Source organism: Passer domesticus, chromosome 4, assembly GCF_036417665.1.
Source record: "Passer domesticus isolate bPasDom1 chromosome 4, bPasDom1.hap1, whole genome shotgun sequence".
In the NCBI taxonomy this organism is placed as follows: Eukaryota; Metazoa; Chordata; class Aves; order Passeriformes; family Passeridae; genus Passer; species Passer domesticus.
The window spans coordinates 80,959,056-80,976,043 of record NC_087477.1 but is presented as its reverse complement, the minus strand read 5'-3'; the positions used below and the strand labels follow the sequence as shown (position 1 = coordinate 80,976,043).

The 16,988-nt window shown below is 42.2% G+C and overlaps 1 long non-coding RNA gene across 1 annotated transcript; it reads right to left on the bottom strand.

The window, feature by feature from the left end:
- Window positions 1-8,128: 8,128 nt before the first annotated feature.
- Window positions 8,129-11,980, bottom strand: LOC135300147 (uncharacterized). Its single transcript, XR_010362035.1, has 2 exons — window positions 11,114-11,980; window positions 8,129-8,308 (listed from the first exon to the last, which is right to left on the bottom strand). It is a non-coding gene; the product is annotated as an uncharacterized LOC135300147 (long non-coding RNA).
- Window positions 11,981-16,988: the final 5,008 nt, after the last annotated feature.

Below are 16,988 nucleotides of genomic sequence, written 5' to 3'. Positions count from 1 at the left end.
ATGGCTTCCCCATAAGGTCTTCCCATTATCTGGGGACTGTTCTCACGCTGTACAAGTGGCAAAATTGAAGCCACATCTGCTTTGCTGACCTTGTCTGAGAAGTGGACATTGTTTGCATGTTCTGTGAGCTGGAACACTCTGTGTAGCTCCTGCACTGAACTGGGAAGGAAACATTTTTCCCCATTTCCCGTGTCCTCTGTGAACTTCTCCATTGTGAAATATGTGCTTTATTGTTGGTTTTGTTTTTTTTTTCTTTTTTTCTCAAGGAATTGACTGGAAATCCATATTTTCCATCTGATACGCTCATTTAAAATTCACCCACAAGAACTCTGTGGCTTTTCAGCTGGTTTGGGAACTTTAATAAAAAAAAATCCAACAGTTCAACCGATGATGGAAAGGGAGGAGATTTGGGAACAGCCATAATCACTGTTCATTGGATAACAGATCATTTGTGCCATTAAAGTGCCTCCTGTAAAAAGCTGTGGATGTCTCACTTTGAAACAAACTGACGGCTGTAGGAAACCTAAAAGCAAAATATCTTTTTTTTTTTTTAAGCAGAGCAGGTTCTAAGTGACAAATACACACCTCCAGCCTGTCACATTTCTAACACTCAGATGCTGTTGTGCCAGCAAGTTAGACACACACTTGCTAAAAGGCAAGCCTACTAGGGGAAAATTGTCATCTAAATAGAGGAAGCAGACAAAAATTGGGTGAGCTCAGCCATTTCTTCCAGTTTTACAAAGGCCTCACTCTAGAAGTTAAAATCACCAAACGTTAGGGGATTTCAATAGGATTTATCTTTAAAAAATTAAAAAAAACCCCAACTAATGTCTTTATGTAAGACACTGGATCTGATGGAGTCTTTGAGAGGCCAAATGAGGATGGAGAGAGAGAGAGGAAAACCTCCAGCCTGCAGCAGTGCTTCACCTAGCTTAAGACAGGTCACAATCTTTGACAGAAGCTCAATTTTAAAAGAGGATTAATAGATGGCATGAGCACCAAAGAGTCACAATACCTAACTCAGTGTTTCCTGACTCCTCAGCTGGTCCTTTCAGACTCAAGAAAAACATGGTTTCAAAAGAGACACTCAACATCTGACAGACTGAGAGTGGAAGACACCAGCATACCCCATCCATGGAAATGTTCCAAGGTAGGTTGGATGGAGCTTGGAGCACCCTGGGATAGTGGAAGGTGTCCCTGCCCATGGCAGAGGGTGGAATGGGATGATCCATAAGGTCCCTTCCAACCCAGGCCATTCTGTGATTCTGTGATTCTGTGATTCTTTGAGTCTTAAGCTCTTCCCTTTCCACAGATTTTTTGTGTGGCTCTTGCACACCAGGATCTTTACTATCTAGGCCACCTCACCTAGCACTAAGTACATTTTTACCTTTGACAGAATGAAACAGGCTCCCTCTTCCCTCTTGGGAGACAGCAGAGAGAGGAGATAATTGCTGCTGCCTTTTGAGCATATCCTGGGAAGCCGAAAGCCTTCCAGGTTCAAACTCTCCTACAAGGCTCCACTAATGGCTTTGCCAGCAGGCAGCCTACGTGTTGGGGAGGCAGGGGAGAGCATTCTTTGTCCATTGTGCTGAAACTGAGTCTTTATGCAGCAGATCTGGGATTAAATCTCCTCTGGATCAAAGCGGGGTGGCAGGAAGGCCATCTGCAAGCCAAAGGAATTGGGCTGTCTCCTGAAATGTGGGGGCTGGTTTCCAGTTCCTGTTCCAAGAGCTATTTATACCTTTTTATCTGGTAGCTTTTATAGGATTGATTATGAGATAGTGATTACACGGTGTCCTTCCTCTGCTCCACAAATAGGTAGGAAAACCTGGAGCTAAGATATCGGCCTGTCCTTGTTGGAGAAGGAAAAGTTGGAGCCAGCTTGGAGCTCAGACTCCAATTCTGTCTCCATCCAACTGCAAGAAATCTCTTCCTATTGGATTTTCCATCTAGCAGCATTTGCTGGAATAAACCCAAACTGCACTTAGAAACTGGAAGAGGTCACATGGACACGAGCTGCAGGAACAAGTTTCTTTCCAAAGTAAACCCCTATGGAATGAAACTTGAGCTCCCAGCCATGGGAACTTCTTATACAGCGAACTCTTGTAGAGTGGGAGACATGGAGATGTTGGGATGACATCTCCCATGCTTTTGTGACATGGATCTGCAGTCTCAAGGCTGTTGGATACACCACTTCTCCCTTATGTTGCAGAACATTCCATTTCTCCTTCATTTATCATGTCAAAACACCCATCAAACAAGAGCATCAGAGCAACACTGAACAGAACATCTGCTGATTGAATCATGCTTTCAATGAGTTAATCTCGATACCTAAAGCTTTTAAGCAAAGTTAAACTCCAAAAAAAAAAAAAAAAAGTGAAATAAAATTTAAAATTTATGGAAAATGTGATTCTGCCTGCTGGGAAAAAAACAATCCAACCCAACACAACTCAACCCAACCCAAACCAGTTTTGGGAAAGCTTTATTAACAGTTTCACAGGTCTAAAATGTTTGCTAAGGTTTTGTGAGAAGCACGCTTAAAGCCAAGCTTTAAAATGTATTATTACTGATTTTATTATGGTTTTAGAGTCTTGACTGGGATCCAAGGAGACTTCCACACAAGATAAGTAGTGTGTATATGGAAGGCTCCTGTACCTTTGGGAGACTGGGAAAGGGTCCCAGAGCCACATGGAAGAACTGGAAAATTATTTCCCTTTGGACTTGAAAAGGAAATGGCTGAAGTGCTGTGGAGGAAAACTGAGGTGGAAGAAACCCTCTCATCCTATGCACTGTGATGCTTGAAGAGCAAGAACCTGCTCTGGCTGTGTTAAAATTTAAGGAATGGGACCTATGTATGCTCCCAGACCCTTTGTATAGGAAAATAAAAGCATTGGAGTTGGGTAGTAGGCTCAGGAGAACAGCAGCTGTCATTTAACAGAAATTTAAGGGAAAAAAATCTGAATTTTTTACTGATTTTATGCAGAGGAGTGTAGAGCAGCGAGGCTGGAGAGTAAACATAAATTTTATTTCCAGAACAACTGTAGGCAATATCAGGATTGTATTTAGAATTATCTTATCTTTTGAGCACATAAAAATGATTTTTATCTCAGATGTGTTATGAGAATAATACTGGCTGTATGAAACACAGTGTCTAGGGGACTGTTAGCTTACTTATATGGAGATTATGGTTTATCTTCAAATCCTAGTTCTTTGTGTTCTTAAAATTGTGAAGTGGATCATGTCCATCCCTATCACAAATGAAACAGGCTTGCATAAACAGCTTCAGATTAAAGGAGGCAGTTTAATAGCACTTGTCAGAGTTTAGTCACAAATCAGAATTATTTGTTCCCGTAAAAATTTTGTCAATTAACTGCAGAAAAGAAAAAGATGTGTTTGAAAGTGTGAGAACTACTAAGTACCACTTCCAATTGTGAATTTATGCTGAACTCAATATGAAAACAGGAAGAAGGCATCTTATCAGAAAAAACATCCTTGATTTTCACATATATGTGTGCAGAGTTATTTTTCTCTCACCCCAGAAAGACGATGACTCCGCACCGAGGATGCGCGTGCTTGTTAGATGGAAAAGCCAAAAATCACTGGGGAAACAAACAAACAAACAAACAAACAAAGGACTGGCAGGAAGCCACAGGGATTGTTTACTATGTCCTGCTCTGGGAGGTGTGACAGCCTGTCCCCTTTCCAAGGGATTCCTCCCACTGCTGGTGCTCCGGCTCCCTGCAGACACAGCTTTACCCAGAAGGGTTTTGTTGAGCCCTGGGGCAAACAGATTCTTGAGCTTCAGATTTTTATTCATGTTTGACTTTATGACGTCCTCCCCAGTGACAGGAGCATAGTTTTACCAATTAAAGTAAGCTGTGGAAGCCAGGAAGTGGGAAGGACTTCTTGTCCCCATGGTTCTCCCTGTCCCTGCTGAGGTATAACAATGTCAAACATAGCTGTGGTGCTGTGGCTCCCAAGGGCTGACTATTTAAACAGCTGCAGGCTCCTGGGAAAGGCCATCCATAAAACTCATCTGCCACCATCTGACCAGAAATTCTCAGAGCTGGCTGCCCACAGCCAGTATGAGATCTGGATGGGGCTCTGGGCAATCAGGTCAAGTGGAAAGTTCCCAGCCCATGGCAGGGGGTTTGAATGAGATGGTCTTGAAGGCCCCTTCCCACACGAACCATTCTATGATCCTAAAATGCTATCTTGGATAGAATAATCTCAATATAATATCAATAAAGATATTATCAATTGAGATAATATCAATTGAGATAATAAGTCCTGACCAGAAAACACACCCTCAAAAACTGCTGGTTTCTGCGTGGCAGGTCTGTTTAGTCCCCATGAAGATCAGACTACAAACATCACCCATATCATACCCTACTGCCCCTAAATGTCCACTTTGCAGACCAGGCATGAGCTGGAGAAATAAATTTAATTGACATTTTCCCTCTATAGTTATATTTTTTCCCCACAGATCTTTTGTTATAGAATGTGACCACTCCCTGGTCAAAACCTGCTTGGTACTGTGCTACATGTCACAGGTGCAAACTATACAGGATGCCCTAAGTGTCAGGAAAGGATTTGTTATCCTACTTGTTGGATTGAGGACATCCCTACTTTCTTGTCATTCCATTTGGAGTGGATTCACACCATGGTGGTAATCTGTGGATCACTGCCTGGTTCACAAATCTAAATAGATCTAAATAGTAGTAATAAAAATTGGCACTTTCTAAATTCTCCAAGCTTTTTTTATTTATCCTCAGCTTGTCTAATGACTTTAGACACCCATTGTAAATAGAAATTCTGGTTGGGTTTTGCAGCAGAAGCCGCTAAAGAGAGGTGTATTTTTGAGAGAAAATGGATCCTCTGAAGGCTGAAGCTGCCCTGCCACTTATTAGAGGCAGCAGATCAGACATGATGGAACACCTTTATGAATGTCCTTTCTGACAGGTTAGTACAACCAACAGGCAAATGAATTTTTCTCTGTCATTAGCACTGCCTCATCCATGTGCTAGTTAAGTTAAAACTGGACATGTGTAGAACAATATTTTCTTTAACAATAAATGGAGGTATATGGGCTTAGCTATTTTTACAGTCCTACTCCACAGAGTACCATGCTCAGATAGGGTAAAGTTTAGGTTATGGCAGTGTCTAAATACACCTTGTAGACAGATCAAGCACTGCTTCATACATTTTAGGAAGTCTCAGTCTGTGTCTATCAAGAGTCCTCACTTATTTCTAATTCCAAAAAAATGGAGCACAAGAGCCCATCCTGCTGGGAGAGGTAATAATAGCAAATAACCCTGACATCCAGAACAACAAATAGATATCATTCGTGTGGGAGATTTTTGAGGGAAGGAGAAAAGGTTTTTCAAGTCTAGGAAGGGAAAAAGGAAAAAAAACTCAAGGAAACTTTGGAGAATAGCTGCAATATTACCAAAGTATCCATCAGATCCCTTCCACATTTCAATTAGTTCATGCTGAGCCAGAGTCCAGTGCTCTTTCCTGAATGCACAGTTTAGCACACCAAGAGCTAAAATTCATCTCAGTAGATAACTTAAGGCTAATATCAACACAAAATAACTCTTTGGGATTTCAAAAAAAAGCAGCCTGAAGCAAATTGCCATTCTCTCTTTCCCCTCTCTTTTATTCAGTGAAAATGCAAATCATTCTGTTCATCTGTAACCACAAAGAACCAACCTGTCTCCTGGCCCAGAGGTTTTCCACCACTTCCAGCCTACAATGGATAATTCAAGTGAGAACTTCTTGGTAGGGAATTATTCAAAACACCTACAATGTTTTCAGATCCCTCCCACTACCTTCTGCTCTTTGAGGGCCACCACAAAAATCTCAACTCAGCCTTGGTTCACAGTCGAAAAACATTCCCACAGACACAAGCATCAGGATGAGCACAGGAATTTAAAATGCAGGTGCTTCTGCACCCTCCAAATCATGGGTTTGGTCTTTGCAGCTCCTTTCATGTAGATACCAGGATTCCCTGGGTTTTGCTCATGAAATTCCCATCATTCTGCACCTGTCTCAGCAAGTCCTGTGTCACACAGCTCCTTTCCTGGTCACAAGAGCCAAAGGCAACCACTTTGATTTCTGACTCATGGACCAGCTGTGGCTGCTGCTTGTGTTGGAGTGAAAAAATCCTTTTCATCTTTGCTTGCATTTTAAAGGGAAAAATACTTAAAATAACGTGGGACTCAGGAGACCTGCTCCACCTGTGTGTTCATGCCCTATCCACTCCTCTGTTGTGTGACCTCTTGCCAAATGAATCCCAAATCACCCCTAAACTCAAATTTGTCTCTGGCACAGGGAAATGCAAAGCTTGAGTGGCCTTGCTGGGTCATGTCATTAAATAAATCAAAGCAGGAGCAATGTTTGAAGCCATATTTATACTGAAGATATTTAAACTAACCCGCAAATCCTGTATAATTTGCCTTTTTCACCAATAGGTGGTGCCAATAATTTATGCATTCCCATCTGCTGGGCAAGGAAAGGACTTGGAGCAGATCATTTATCTGTGCTGACTGTGAGCAGAACATCTGGAGGGAAGAGTTTTGACCCAGGAAGCTGCTGAGAAAGAGAATTTTGTTGAAATAACCATGCCCTAGAGGTGGAAAACGGTGAGGAGAAAACCTCATGGTTTAAGGCAAGAGTCATACAACTAAAGTAGAATATTCTTCCTTTGCATGATTCAGAACAAAAATGAAGCTCTTCTTGGCAATGCAGACACCAATATGTGCACAAGTCCTCAGACATGAATCAGCCTTAGCCCTTCCTTTTGCACTCAGTCAACAGCAGTGTGCCAGGGAAGGCAGGAAGAGACACCAAAGGGAATCTATTGATTCATTGGAAGGAGAAAGCATCAAAAAATATCCCTTTGACAAAGTCTTTTACATTAAAACCCACAGCTGGCATTTCTGTTGGCACTCAGATCAATTTTAGCTAAGCAACAAAATGCCAAGGCTTATTTCTCCAGGTTGGATATAAAATTCCACATTTAAAATAATTGATATTATTGTATTTTGGTTATTTGTTATTTGGGGATTTTTTTTTTTTTCATTTTGCTAGGTTAAATTCTTCTTGACCCCTTCCCATTATCATTTTGTGATCTTGGATGAATGTTATAGTGGAATGAAATGTCACTAATTCCATAAAAGGTAAGATAACCTTTGGAAAACATTTAAGCAACTTAAATATATATTTATGTATCTTTTAAATTACCAGATTTAAAGCCAACATATTAGATATTTGTTGGGAGAGGAAGGACTGGATGATGCCAGCAGAAGTCTGAGTGCCAGAAAGCAGATTTTAGAAGACAAATCCTTAGCTTTATATTTGGGTCTAGTTGGCTTTGAAAGACTTTATCATTATAGTCCACCACGAATAAATTGGAAAGAAAGTGCTTTTAAAATGAAAGCATTCCCTGGCAGGAAGAGACAAAACCTCAGTAGTTTCTTTACAAGTACTTGTGTGTATCACAAAAAAAAAAAAAAAAAAAAAAAAAAAAAAAAAAAAAAAAAAAATTCAATGACTTTCTCCCTCCCAAATGGAAACCACCTCCTCCATAAACCTCCAACTTTTTAAACTTGGAAATCCTGGGATTTTTTTTCTGTCATCTCACAGAAGAATTCTCTTTGTGCCTTTACTGCTGTTAATCAAAAATCAGTGTCCTTGTTCTTGTGCTGAGTGTGGAGGGGAATGGAAAACTGTAATCTATGTCCTGGCCAAATCTTATTTACTGTCTCAGTGCCTCGAATGTCAAACCTGCAAAACAGAACAGTTTCTTTTGCTGTTGTTGATTTACTACTAAAATAAGTTTTCCTACTCTCTGTGGTTGAGCCAGGCAGCTTTTGCCAGGTGTTTCATGTCAAACGCACGCAAGATATAATTTTTTTAAGTGAAATTTTACATTTCCAGTGAGAGGGAGTGGAGAAGGGAAACAGGTCATGAGCTCACAGCCACCAGTGCAAGAGGGTTTATCCATTGAGGCAAACTCACAGCCAGGATAGGATATGAGTGGAAGGACAAAAGACCTTGCAGTGATGATTAAATCAGTATATCTCTTGTTTCTGACAGTAACAAATAGAAATCTGTAGGTGTCTGATCCATGTTATAAATATTTATTACCAGTTTTGAAATACATCAAAGAAGGGGATCTTCAGGGGATGGGGGTCACATCTCAGGATCATTGTTTGGCTTCTCCAGTCCTTTTCCTCAAGTCCCTGAGTTAATCCATGCCCAAAAGTCATTGGTTCAGCAGCAACCTCCTCATGCTCCTGTGGCCCTAGAACCACAGAAAATTTCCAAAATGAAGGCTGGAGCAGGAGCGTCACCATGCTTTAAATTGAAAGTGAATTAATTGAAATGGAACCTTTGAACAGTGAGCTTAACAGAGTTTTCCTTGCACACAGCCACCAGAGGTCATTGCTCTAATTAATTTTGGTTTCAGTGTATCATGCTAACGTGGTGCACTTTCATGTGTTTACCCTAATTTTTAACTTATATATGAAAATACTGATAGTTCTATTAAATGTCCATTTGATTCAACCACAAGAGAAAATCATCGGTGTTAATATTGAATTATTTCTTTTGGGTAGATTTAGTGAGGTTACAGCTGCCTCGCCATTTCTTCAAATATTGATCTCTCTGAAGCTCCCAGAGGAGCTGTCCAGAGAAAATCAATGAGCTTCAAGTGAGGAAAGGAAGAAGAGGCAGTTTTCATGTATGTAAATTGACACCTTTTTTCACCAGAATGAAGAAATTCAGAGTAAAATTAAAGTCCACAGGAAAATGTTACAAAATCAAATGTATCTCTCTAGCTCCTGCAGCAAATAATCTGTAAGAGGCTCGTGGAAGAAGAAGGGAAGTCCTTATAAATGCGATTAAATTTCTTCCACAGAAAAACACGGATCATAAACTTGTTATTTAAAGTGCAGAAGTAGTAAAATATATGCACAAGGAATAACTTTTGCATCTCTAAATTTAGTAACTCAGTACCAACTCTGTTAAACCTGTGATCCTTATCTGGAGCAACCAGAAGATGCAGAGCATCAGTCCCTCATATTTTACCATCTCAGGGACTTTATACAGAGCAATAATGAGCTGTTGACATGAGACAACCCTGGAATCCAGTTTGCAAAGTCACCCTGAAGTTGTATTTGTCCAGAGCTGAGCTCTTCATTTGTTTGGGGTTCTGTATTCTCTCACAACTAATGAGATGTGCCAGCTGCCTTCAGAAAGCCTCGGGCATCCCAATCCCTTCCCTGAGCATTCCAACAAATTCTGCCTTCAGTGGCTGCTTTGTGACTTCCAACTATCCTTGAGGTTCTGCCTAAGACATCCACTATGTCTAGAGTCTATCCACTTTTCTGGTTTGCTCTTAAAAATATGACATTTGTATAATAAAAGTCTCTTCCAAACCTAGGAACTTGCTCTAGTGCATGTTGTTATTATGTCCCATCCCCTTTGACCTGACACGCTGAGTCAACACCTTTTTGCAATGGTAAAGACTGGGAGGAATTACAGCAGTAACTCACAATTTGTTTGCTGTTTCACTCTGGAATACTTGAGGCCATCATCCTGTTGTACCAAGCTATTTATTTTCCTCTGTGGGTGAATGTATTTTGATCAGTTAAAGTTGTTGCTGAGATCTACAGACCAAAACACCATTTAAGAAATGCTCCAATAAACAAGGATTATGTCTGTGTGAGCACATCTATGAAATATTATCACTTCCATTTTTCAAACCCTTACAAGTGCCCAGCTCTGCTTTATCACGATTTTTGGGAGTGTGAACACTTTGTTCTCTGTCACTTATCTCAGGAGCAGGTGCATGAATCCCTGTCTCCCATCAAGCAGTTATTTTCTATCCGTTGTCTTTTCCATCTAAGCTGCAAGGAACTGCTGGAAAATATCTAAATGTTGGCTTAGAGATTTTCAATTAAATATCCAGTAGGATAAAGATCAAATTTTCACCTTCAGGACTGTGAGCTGTGATCCTCTGGTAGATCAGGGAATCCAACCTTTGGGTTGGAAAAGAATTTTAAGATCATCAAGCCCAACTGTTTCCCCAGCACTGCCAAGGCCACCACTGACCCACGTCCCCAAAATGTCTCTAAAATCCCTCCAGGGATGGAGACTCCACCACTGTGCAGCTGTTCCAGTGCTGGACAACCCATTCCATGAAGAAATTTTCCCTGGTAATCAATCTAAACTCCTGGCACAACGTGAGGCCATTTCCTCTTGTTCCATATTAGGTTGGAGGGTGATGCTTTTGAAATTGGATCTCTTCAGCAAACACAACCATGATGGGGTTGGTGTAACATAAATCTAACTGGCCATCACACATCCAAGGCTGGACAAATTCTAATGCTGGTTCATCCTTAGAATAAGACCAGGATTAGGCCTTGTATTGCAAAAATATCCCACAGAATGTGATATTGTTTTGTTAGTAGTCAGATAAAAAGGGTTTTTTTAATCCTTATTTCAGGAACACAGGCTATGTTAACACCCCCTTTATTTGTCTGAGGAAAAAAAATCCAACCAAACAGCTAAAACCATTTTAAGTGGAAAAGTTGTTTTAAGTTATGAAAGAAATTACAGTGAAAAAGTGGTTATTTTAGGACCTCTGAGAATAGAGATGGTTTTAAGGGTAAATGTATTCATTCTATTGGTTGCTCAAAGGACAGCATCCCTCATTTTAGGGCAAAGAAATATGTCCTAGGATTTGTTTCCCTGGAAAGTGGAAATGTGCAGGAGAATAAACCAGATGTGAAATCCTAGAAAGACAATGCACATTTTGTGCTGGTCTCGTACACTCTGTTCTCAGCTTATGGAAGCAAAATGAGACCTCATTAAAAGGTCAGATTGGAAAGAGAGGAAACAGTCCAGTTCTCAGGAGATATTTTTGTCAAATTTCCAAGAATCCAAATGCAGACTGGTCTGAGAAAGAGCCCAGTTCAACAGAATAAACTTCTAGAAAAGAGCTGGCGGGCGAGAACGATGTCACCACCAAGTTTTTGGTTGCTCTGAGAGTCACATCAGTGTTGCCCTGCCAGACTTCACTCCTTCAGCAATCCCATGTACTTACCCCAGCTATTCCTGTTTGTCAGCCAAACCGCCACATTCTCCTGATTGGATTATTCTTCTGCCTTCCTTCCATTAAAATATTATCACTCAGTTGGGAAAGCTGCCACTCGTCAGTCCCAAATGCAAATGGTCTTTGCACTGGAGAGTTCATGCTTTTGTGGGCACTGTCTGAGCAGGAGACAGGAGAGAGCTGAGTCCACGCCTGGTTCCTCTCCACTGGCTCCTGGATTTGCTGAGGAACAGGAGTGTTATCCCTTTGGAAGGAACATTTAGCAATTAAGCACCATCTCCTGTGAGACACTGAATGGTTGATGTTTTCATGGCTAAAATTATCAGAGGAGTTTTGCCTGCTGTAAAGCAAACTGCAAAGAAACAGCTGTGACCATCAAAGCCACCCTTCCCCAAATATGCCTCCTGACTGGAATTTGGGACTTATAAAGGGGATATTACTGTCCAATCCCAGGTGTGGGGAGAAAAAATGTATCCAGAAATGATCCTGGAAGAGAGACTGGGATGCTGATGGCTCAAACAACCAGAGGGAAGCTGCTGCTGTGCAGAGTACCGAGGGTGAGCACAGCCCAGCTCAGGCTGCAACTGGTGATGGATGAGATAAGGAAAGAGGGGAACCCTGTGAGGCAGGAATTGTCTGCTTGTCCTTGTCAGAGAACTCAGCTGTGGTAGCTCCCCTGCTCTGGAATTCCTGGGGCATTCACAGGTGGCCTGAAGGTGTTCACTCTGCTGAGGGGCCATGATGGGCCGTGATGGGCCCAGCTGCACTCATGTGATGGGCAGCTGTATGAAATTAGAAGGCATCAAAGACTCCTGAAGTGTCCCCTGATCACAACATTCCACACCCAGGTGTCCCTGATCCACAACATTTCACATCCAGGTGTCCCTGATCTACAGCATTCCATCCTCCAGGTGTCCCTCATCCACAACATTCCATGACCCAGGTGTTCCTGATCCACAACACAACATCACTCAGCTGAAGCTCCCCATCCCAGGGGAGGTACCTGAGTGTTCCTACCTGAACCTGAGTGAACAGAAACCCAACAGATCTGGTGTTTTGGGGCTCTCCTTCACCGTCTGATGGGTTCAGTCTATGGCCAATGAATTATGCTAAGTCTTGCTGTGGAGCCTATGAGTGGTGAGATCTTTTTGCTCCTTTTCTTCTCTTTTTTGTACATTTTGTGAGGTGAAGCTTTTATGTTGCTATTTACTACAGATAGTAACAACCAAAGTGGCTCCACAGCAGTCTTCCTGTGCAACCAAATTGTTCTACAATAAACCCTACATGTGTGTACTTGCAGACACTAGTCATTCAGTGTCATTTCTCTAATCTGCTCTAAGGGATTTATTAACAAGAACCTGGGTTACCCTCACATTCTAGGGTGGGTCATAACACCTCTAACAGGTGTTGAGATTTCTGCAATCAAGCTAAAGGACACCATCTTAGCATGTAATGTATATAGGAAAAGATCTGGTTTTCTGAAACTTATAGACAGCTGGAAATGCAAATTGAAAAAAATTCCAAAAGTCCCCGAGCTCCTTAGTTGTGTGATGCTGGTCACATGCTGTAAGACTGTGTTAAATACCACAAAATCACATGGAGCTGAACAACATAAGTGTTCTCCTGAGGGAGATTGCCATCTCTCATCCCAACTGCTTCACACTAAGCTGTGAGAGCAGAGTGGAAAATGAGAGCAGGATATCTCGGTCTGAGATCAGTGCAGAGCTCATGGACTCGGAGGATTTTTTCTGTTGGAGTAAAAGAGAGAGATAATATATACACCCTTGACTGAGAAAAATACTGAAATATGGAATGAGACAGATCAATGAGAAAACCAAAAAAGGAGCAATCCATTTAAACCTCAGGAAATAACACCAGCTGAGGCAGGGAGAAGGCTCAGTGACACCAGTCCTTTCAAGCATCCGCATCTCAGATCAGAAATCTATATCAGTTTTAAAATGCCAGGTTCCTCCTAGCAAGTTCAAATTACAGAGCAGAAGCAGAGTTCATGGAAAGACAAAAACTCCCTTTAAAGGTTAAAGGAAGGAAGTGACACAGATTATTGTTTTCATGCCCTGTTAAAATCTGTGCTGCTCAGTTGAGAAGCAGGAGCGAAATGTTAACTCTTTTCTTTTCTTGCAAGGAGGAGACACTGAACAGGAATCTGAAAGGTCAAGGCCTGGCAAAATGCATCTACAGAAGAGGGCAGTGCCTTGTGTTGCCCCATCACCTCTCACCCACAGAATTCCCAGTATGGCTCCTTGCAGCTCTCTTTGGAGAGCTCTGCTGGGCTTGGGCAGAGCTGGGTCTTCTTGGCCTATCGTAACCTGTGACTACATTGGGTCAATTTGCAATTAGATACCAGAGTTAATGCTGATATTCAGTGTGGAAAAGTCAAGGACTTCTTGGAATGAGTCCAGAGGAGGCTGTGAGGATGCTGTGAGTGCTATGGAGACAGACTGAGAAAGTTTGAGGTGCTCATCTCAGAGCAGGAAAGGGTCTGGTGAGACCTTATGAGTCCTTTCCTGTACCCAAAGGAGGTACAGAAAAGATGAGGATGGAATTTTAGCAGGGTCTACTGCAATAGGACACATGTTTTAAACTAAAATAGGTTAGATTCAGACAAGATATAAAGAAGAAGTTCTTGAACAATGAGGTGATGAAATACTGGCACAGGCTCCCCCCTCATTGGAAATATTCAAGGTCAGTTTGGACAGGGCTCTGAGCAACCTGATCTCGTTGAATGGACCCTTTCAACCCAAAGCATTCTATGATCCTGTATTTTAAAAATCACCCAAGAGCACTGAAGCTTGTCACATAGTTGCTTGCAAACCATTCCTGAAGCTGCTTTTGAGGTGAGGGAAGTGGGTGAGGCAGAGTCTTTGACAGGGAAAATGAGCAGAACTCTCTGTACAGCAGCAGTTGCCAGGTAGGAATGTGGTTTAGACCCTTTAAAAAAAAAAACAAACTTGCTTTGATGTGGCTTGAAGCTTTTTCTAGCAAGTGAAACAGCACTCCAAGTTCTCCTTTGCTGCAGATAACATCCTGGAGAGCCAAACTTGCTGGCATTCAGGGCACAGTCATTGCTGCTGACAGAGACAGGACTGCTCAGCAAGTTACTGACTTGGGTTTTTGGAGAATAAGTTTATAGCCCTTGTGCAATTTTGGGGGCTGCTACCCACACTGAGAAACAAGCATGGCTAAGCAAGTATCTGAGTAGAGTTGTGATACTCACACTGATTTTCTGGGGGATATCCTTTAGCCTTTCTGGTCTGCAGAAATTGATTAATCTCACTGCCCCATTGCACCTTTCGTTCCAAACATCTTATACCACCCTGCAGTGATGATGAGAGCCTTATACTGTCTCAGAATGGCTTGTGTTGGAAGAAACCTTAGAGACCATTCAGTTCCAACAAGCCCTGCCATGGGCAGGGACAACTTCCATTATCCCAGTTGCTCCAAGCCCTGTCCAGCCTGGCCTTGGACACTTCCAGGGGTCCAGAGGCAGCCACGGTTTCTCTGGGCACCCTCACAAGGAAGACTTTTCCCCCTAACATTTAATCTAAATCTCTTTTTGTTTAAAATCATTCCCCCTTTTTCTGTTGCCATTTGCCAGTATAAAAAGTGTCTTTCCCTGTTTTTTATAGGTCCTCTTTAAGTACTAAGATGCCACAGTAAGATCTTCCTGGAACCTTTCTCTTCTCCAGGCTGAACAACCGCAGCTCTCAGCCTGTCTCTGTACCTTTGTGCAAGAGCTGGGCTCTGTCCTGAGGTTACATTTAATGAGCTGATGAGGGCACAAACCCATGGGGAAGTGTAGACAAAATTCTTGGCTGGTTCAGAGCTGTAAGTGCAAAGTTCTAGCAGTACCTGATGATTGAGAGACTTCATGTCCTGACATTCATCTGGGTTTATATGTCTGGCTCAAAAGGTCTCAGGTCTCCAACATCTGGGAAGCTTGTGAAAAACTGGGAAAAAACTAAGGAGTGTCATGTAATCTGCAGAACTAGAAGAGTGTCTGCCTCAGGAAAAAACAGATTATGCTGAAAAAATATCTTGGTTATGAGTGTCATTGCCCTGGATTCCAGTTTTGTCCCTGTGGGTCATCAGTTCCACCAGTGAATACCAAGCTTCAAATACTGGACATTTTCCAGGGCCTTTGCATTCATGTGCAAGAGGACAGGGACAGCACAGTGAGGAATACCAATAGAATATAAAGCCTGAGTGTGACTGTTAGTATGGATATATCTCACTCCCAGGATGGTTTTTTTGACAAAATGCATTTCACCCAGGAAGCCAAAATCATAAACTCCCCCTCCAAACCCAGGAAAATCTATGTGCTATTTTCTTGACTAGTGTAAATCAGTGTTTATTCAGTAACAAAAGGTTTGAGAATCTGGACCTCAATCAGGGGCTTTTGTTTTTCTAAAAAAGGAAACAGGAAATGAGACGCCGTGAATTAAAAATACATGCAAATAATGCAATTAGTTATTTCTGCCAACAGCTGACAATTGGCCCAGTGTTACATGCAGAAAGCCTCGAACATATCACTCCAAAAGTTTTTCCAAAACAAGATTGTTTTCATAGATACTATTGGAAATCCATGAGCCTGCACCAAGAAAAGCAGTTGCCTGATAAAGGGATGAGTGCTGCTGGCACAGCCCTGCCTGCACAGAGCACACCTATTATTGCTCTATAACGTCACAGAGTTGAGATATGGTGACCTGGCTGACACCTGGAGGAGATGAACCTCGTGTTCTGAAGCATCCAATTTTGTTCCTTGTCCTCAAATCTGCAGCTCCAACCTGCAAGATCCCAATCTGCGTCATTCTTCGTTTGCATGAGCGTGTGGGTTCCTGCAGCACTCGCTGTAGCCAGGAGGATTTTTTACTGAGGAAATGGAAAATGCTGCTTGCTGGACACACAGAGGGTGAATATTCCAGCTGGCACTGTTTTCTAGGAGTATTAAAAATTTCCATCAGGACAAGGAACCCATCTCACAGCAGCAGGGACCATATAAGTACTGGAACCAGAACTTAATCTGCATTGAATTGGAGAGGTGGAGGGGTTGTGGGGAGGGGAACATCAGCCCAGAGGGTGGGATGGGGCTGTTCCCTCTCACCACAGATTCTGGGGGTAGCTGCAGAATGAGTCCTCCCTTAGCTTGCCCTCAGGACTCTCAGGGTTGTCTCCCAAATTGCAAGGGGTGTGAAGTTCAGTCCAAAACATGAAAGAGCTGGCACTCGCTTTTCCATTAAGACAGAGGTTGTGCCAGATTGCTCTAAATCCACCTCCTCAAGCCAGGCACTGTGAAAGCTGAGGAGCTGCACCCTCTAACCCAGAGAAAGGCAGACAGGAGCCAAGACAAGTTACACTAAAGCAAAGACAAGGAGCTTGACTGATAAGGGCTCTCCGACACCTCTCAGGAGGAAATGGGTCACTTAAGAGTAAATCAGTCACTTTTCCTGGAAGGTGAATCAGCCAAACTATGTGAGCAAAAGGTGTAAAAGTCTGCTGAATAATAGGTTTGGGCTTGTAATGAATAACCATTGCCAGGAAGGGATTTCCAGTGATTGGATTCATTGTTCCATCTCCTGAAAACTACTTTATGGCTGTAATAAATAGAAAATTGGTATATCCTATGGACTAGCAGGGTATGGGAAGCAACACATAGCTCTGTGATTCACTATCAAAATGGTCCAGTATGTGAGTAATCATTCCTTTCCTTTCTTCTCTCTGAAGAAACTACAAAATTTGAAAGTTGGTCGTGAGCCCTCTAATTGCTTGTCTGGTAATACAATGCCATGCAGATGTTGGTAAGGTCACAAACCTCTGTAAACTGGTGGCTATTTGGCTTATTGCAAGG